This window comes from Embiotoca jacksoni, unplaced genomic scaffold, assembly GCF_022577435.1.
Source record: "Embiotoca jacksoni isolate LCO1_2020_lvr unplaced genomic scaffold, fEmbJac1.0.p SCAF_42, whole genome shotgun sequence".
NCBI lineage: Eukaryota > Metazoa > Chordata > Actinopteri > Embiotocidae > Embiotoca > Embiotoca jacksoni.
Genome location: NW_027185395.1, coordinates 1,415,850 through 1,422,152, shown reverse-complemented (window position 1 = coordinate 1,422,152; position 6,303 = coordinate 1,415,850).

The window sequence follows — 6,303 nt, the reverse complement described above, 5'->3', positions numbered from 1 at the left end:
TCAGTGGGCGGGGCGTAGTATCATCAGGTTTCCAATCAGATCAGTCAGATCCACCGCTGGCTCCTCCCCCGGCTCGTCCAAATATGGTCACTTCCTGCTCCAAACCGCTCCGAACTAGTAAAGATGGTGACGGACAGAATCTGAACTGGAGGATTCATAACGTTCACAAACCAACGATGACATCACTGATGGATGATGACATCACTGATGGTTCCTGATTGGGTATGACCAACCTTTTCACAGGTACTGTGTATATTTTGCATAGTAACATGGTATGTCTTTTTATTTGTTTCCTCATTCCTCTGTGACACCTCATCAGGAAATATTTAATAAAAGTTAACTGGTGAAGTCACGTCTCCTTGTTCTCGTCTGTCATTCAGTAAAAACAGCAGCAGCAGCAGTAATAATGATAATAACTGGTAAGCTGTGTTGCCCTTATAGACTGTTAAAGCTCCCAGATGGAAGCTAAAGAGCACATACAGCGATGGATGGAGTCTGTAAATAGGAAGTTAGAGCAGCTGAACACACAGAGTGTCATCATTCACCACCAGGGACACTTTCACTGGTTAATGAATCGGTTCTGACCAACTCAGAGTCTGTTTGCAAAGACAATCACTGATTAAAAAAAAAAAAAAAAAAAAAAAAAAAATCACTTTTATATTAATTTGTCAGTTATTAAAGCTTATTATTATTATTCAAGAGGAAATGGTAATGAAGGACAAGACTGTTTTATAAATAATGCCAGAGTCCAACCAGAGAAAACTAACATGACATTAAAATGAATTTATTCACAGAAAAGAGCAATTTATGAAAAGCTAAGATGATGATGTTGGGGCTGACCTGCTGATTTCAAGATTTTCCTCAGAGAGGAGGAAGCTAAGCAGAATTAATTGAGGAATCAGCTCTAAAATACATTTGAAAAAGTGCTTTCTAGGAAAAACACGTTAGCAAAAGTCAAACATTGAAACAGTGAAGTAAAAAAAAGGAAATCTGTGGCTAATGTGGCTAATTGTGTCTCCCACTCACATCTCGTATTCACTGTCATTTTGAGGAAATTGCAACTAAGCATGAAACAGCATCTCAGCAGTCAAATGTGTAGACGTCTGGCATGAGGGAGCTCTAAAAACAGCTTGAAATATAATTAATACATTTAATAGCCTTATTAGTTTGAAAAGGGACCACAGACAGAGTCAGTCTCAAGTACCTTTAGGTTGATATTGAAGTAATGATAACCATGACAACAGTTCAGATATTCAATTCTGGGCATTGCAATGCAGCTAATGTGGTTAAATATCAACTAACTTAAATGCTGATTTTCAGTCTATGATTGAAAATCAGCTCCTCAGTTACAGTTTATACAGTAAGTGAATTATACTTTTCATTTATAGGGTCAAACTATTTAGAAAACTATAAAGATGTGAAGGTTTTTTTAGAGTTTAAATAGCATTTACTGCGTTTGCAAACACAAAGTTTTCATTCAGTAAAACGTCTTATTTAAAGTCATGTGGACGCCTAAACAGTACTCCCACACTGTCTATCATACGGAGACACGCCAACACCAATCTGCTGCTCCAAACATGAGCTGAAAATAGACTTTTGCTTTCTGGAAACAAGTTCTCAATTGGAAGTAAATATAGTCATCAAAATAACCGTTTGGGTCAGAGAAAGAAATACTGGCATTGTACCGTGTTTATGTATTTTATTTGATGTGGATGTGACTAACACCATCTCAACCATAGATGTCATCCTCATAAAGAAGTGAGCATGTGTTTATGGTAACTTTGTGGTGAAATATCTTATCACCATTTCTCAATTTCGTTGTATTTTTTTACAATGACAATAAACTGCCTTATGCCTTATGCCTAATTAAATGATGTGCTACAAAAACACCGGGACAATAAATACAGTCTGTATCTATTAATGTGATAAAAAATGTCAATGTCAATAACATGGTAATATTAAGTTTATATTGATTATACTGACTCCACTATGTAAAGTGCCTGAAGACAATGTTGTAATTTGGCAATATATAAATAAAATTGAATTTAAATTTAAATGATTTGAAAATTGAATTACACATCAAATCAATGTCAATGCAAATACTATAATATTGGTTATTATTTTTACGTAACACCTGAAGGCAAATTGTTCCGTTTATACTGACATATAAAATTATGAGATTGGTTTTGTTGCAATTGTGTGTTGATGGAATTAATAATAAAACGTATGGCACTTTACAGTATTTTCTATGTAATACCAAGAATATGATAAATACCCTGAATTATCGTGATATGGGTTTAGACCCATATCGCCCCCCGTCAACATCCAGGGCGGTGATTGTTAATATTCCCTTGAGGTACGAGTCAGATTAAAAAGTTTACAGCATCAAAACTACTCTAACAAGTACAATTTACACAAAAAGTTATCCAGGTACATGTAATGGAGTAAATGTAACTTGATACTGCGCAGCTCTGGTCATTCCCACAGACGTTGAACCTGCTGTGTCTGCTGTCTAAATAAAATCAAGTGATTAATAATGTTTTATTATGTTTTTTTTAACAATGATTTCCAGTTTAACTATCATGTATCCCTGAGGGGAAGTCGGCTGCAGCCTGTCTGTTCTAAAACTGAGCAGAATCAAGCTGAAGCTGAAGCTAATCTAATTTCATCCACAGTCACTTTAATGTCACTTTCATTTTCATTGGATAGAAACATCCCTCAACTGCTTGTGTGGGTGACTTCTGCTCACTAATGTCGAGGGAGAGAGGAGGAACGTACGCTGGAACACCAAGAACAGAAAAACAGAAGCTGTCAAATCCACTTTGCTGCTCCACTGAAGGAGTTCATCTTTAATTTCATTTCCAAACGATCCTCGTCAAACTGCACGGAAATTAAAAAGTTGTGACGTTCCAATGTCCAAACACATTTGTCTGTTTTTTTGATATTACATCCTAAAGATGTTTGTCCTTTGGAGAGCCATTAAGGACAAACCCAATTAGTAAACCACAGGGGTCATTTTGATTTTCAGCATTCAGCATGCTTGTTCTGGAAACACCAGCTTTGATCTGTCGCTTTTTGATTGAAAAATACTAATCAGGATGAATATACAGAGAGGGAGAAGTGTATGAGTTTCACAATGAGGATGTTCAACAATCATTCGCATCATTTAGCCTTTTGATCCAAACTGTCATTCTCAGCAGGGTCTGTTTCACTGTTTGTGTTTTGGTCTGACTTCATGTTTCCTTTTAGCTGTTTCTGTTTCAACCCCTCCACCACGTTAAGGTGGCGATTCTCTAAAACCTTTATAATTTTCTTTAAAAATTCATAGAACCTTTAGTTTGAGATTGGAAAAAATAACTGACAATAAACCAAACTACTGATGTTAAACTTAATCGCAATATTTTTTATAATTAACAAACTTTTTTAAAACTAACCTGACCCAAACCAATGCTTTCTGTTCCTGTTTCATCTGGTCTTAAATGAATATGCAACTCACAGTACATGTTGGTTTCTCCAGTCCTGAACCAGTCTTTGAAATCTGTTTTTTTCTCTTCTTTTTGCATCATCTAATCACTTTGCTGGGTCGGCAGCGGCCGTCAGGCTGGCAGGCAGCAGATGGAGGCCGACGTCTCAGCATGGAGGAAAGAGACGAGCTGTCAGATAGTTTATCCTGCAGCCTCGTCCTCCGAAAACAACAAGCTCACCACAGGCCTCACTCATCCGCCTCGCAAGCCTGCAGACAACAATCTGGCAGCTCATCAGTCCAAGTGCAGACAAAACTGCAGAACTAAACAACAAACGAGACGGTATACCTAAACACAGCGCAGTGGAACTCCACAAAAGCTGCCGTCCAGTATGTCCAGTATGTCCAGTATGTCCACAATGAGACAAAAACAACTCCACGATCTGAAAGTAGTAGGAATAGCCACAACTGTATACCCAGGAAATATATTCTTACATGACATCATTTCAACCACAGACGACTTCTAAATAAAGGCAAAAGTGCCAAACATTTGAAAAAATATATAATAAAAAAAAGAAAATGTCGAATATATGATGACTTTTTAGGGATAAGTAGGAGATGATGTGATGTTTCTAACAAGTCCTCCAAGCTGAACGGCCATACACGGGAAGGTTCCTCCCTTCTATCACCCAGAGGAGTAAACCACCCAAGTTGTTCTTGTGCCTAAACGTAACCAAACAAAGGTGAAACCGATCTGTCCTCTATTACAGTGGTAACATGAAACGGTGGCTTTTGGTTTGATGGTGATGACAGTCAAAACAAACCAGAGTGATTGAAGGAGACCGTCAAGTCTTTTAGGCTATGGTGCACCAAAACTCAGCAAACTTTAATACTTCATAGAAAATAATCTAAATATGCTGTCAACATAGAAGTAAATATTTCTATGTGTCAGACCAAGAATACATCTGCTTTGATGATGAACTTCTGACCCTCTTTCACATACATATTGACGAACGTCCGCAGGATACCGCTGGTCCATTAACTGACATGAACAGCAGGTTGGTGAGCATTTATATCGTCTGTGAAGCTCTTTGAGGATGGTCTTGTTTATGGTGAGAAGTTCATCATCTCCCTATACGATGCACTCGTCTTCATCAGATGGCTAATTTGAAGGTTCAGAGCGGCTGCAGCAGAAATAATTCTGTTGTCATCCATTCTGCGCTCGCTTAGAAAATTGTTCACTGAAGACCTTTTGCCTTCCGCTGACCGTCACTTGGCTGAGACGCGTTCACTGACTTAACTTCCTTCAGGAATGTTTAGTTCACGGCATCAGCCTCATTGTTTTCAGTTTCACACCCTCCGCGGCGTTGACACTGACAGCTGTGACATCTGTCCTCTGAAGAAACAAGGAAAAGGCCTGCAGAGTCTCCAGGCCATCTTTTGCTAAAGCCATCCCCACCAGGAGAAAACCTCGGTCAGGGTGCCAAAGAGTTTCACCGAGGCTGCAAAGCTTTCCAACAGAGACGTGACGTGCAGGATGAGAACAGCCAGCACACGTCCAACATGTTATCTGATTAAGAAAATGAAGAAGACACTTATCAAAGAGTGCGTTAGCTTGTATTTATCAAACAAAAAGTCCAAGTCTTGCAACGGAAAGACAAAAGGGTCATAATTCATCTCGATTCCACCGTGATTGACATATTGTAGAAGTTTTTCCTAATTGGAACGAGCCGTTTATAAGCACCACCTGGTGGTTTGTTAAGGAACTCCACCCTGTGGTTTTCAAAACCAATAAACTTTAGCTGCAAACATTCAATCAGTAATGAGAAAGGACAGACCACATAATCAAGCACTGACCTCCTCCTGAGCCTAAAGAAAATTCCCAGTGTGCACTTTGGTGTTAATGTTACACGTCGCTCCAAGTGAGCTCACGTCCTAACCTTCAGTGTGAGCCACCAACAAACTTCTCCAGCCTCCCTGTCCTGAGCCACTCGCCCAGCTGGTCGACCTCTCTGAACTCCCCCGTGGGTTCCAACGGACGGCTTGCCTCGTAGTGCTCGATGTAAGTTTGCGGAGCGTCCGATCCATCTCCAGCATCTTTGGAGGATTTCTTCTTCTGCAGGTTGCTCACTTGTTCGCTGCCACAGGTCTTCATTCCTTATTCTGTCTGCCTCAGAATATTCCTGAGGCAGGTGTTAATGAAGGTCTGGATTCTCTTCATGGTGGTGACAGTGATTTTCCATAGAGTAAGACAGGATTTACTATGGTGTTGAAAATCCTGATCTTGATGTTAGCTGTCAGGTCTGTGGATTCCCAGATGTTCTTCAGTTGATGGAAAGCTGCGCTCACGTTGCCAGTTCCTATCCTAATGTCCTCATCTGTTCCACCCAGCTTGTTGACAATGCTGCCGAGGTAAGTGAAGCTCTAGGCCTCTTCTCGCGCCTCTTCTTCCAGCTCGATGCGTGCTCTATTTGCTACATGGATCTGGAGGATCTTGCTCACTTTCATGGATGTTGAAGCCCAGTCGAGCTGAGCGTTCTCAGACCAGATCGTCTTTTCCTGCATCTGTTGCTGAGTGTGAGAGAGAAGGGCAAGGTCGTCCAGCTGTTTCCAGAGAGTCCATTGAATGCCATTTATGTCCAAGTTCCACACATCTATGATTAATACAGATGTTTATTTTCGTCACTACTGAGATGTCGTGGTTCTCATCAGCCAAAACTCTTTCTGGATTCACATCTCACTCAAGTCTCATCTTGCAGTGGAATTATTGGTATTAACCCTGGTGGACAGAACACAGTGATATCTAACAGCAACTGGATCTCACACACACACACACACAC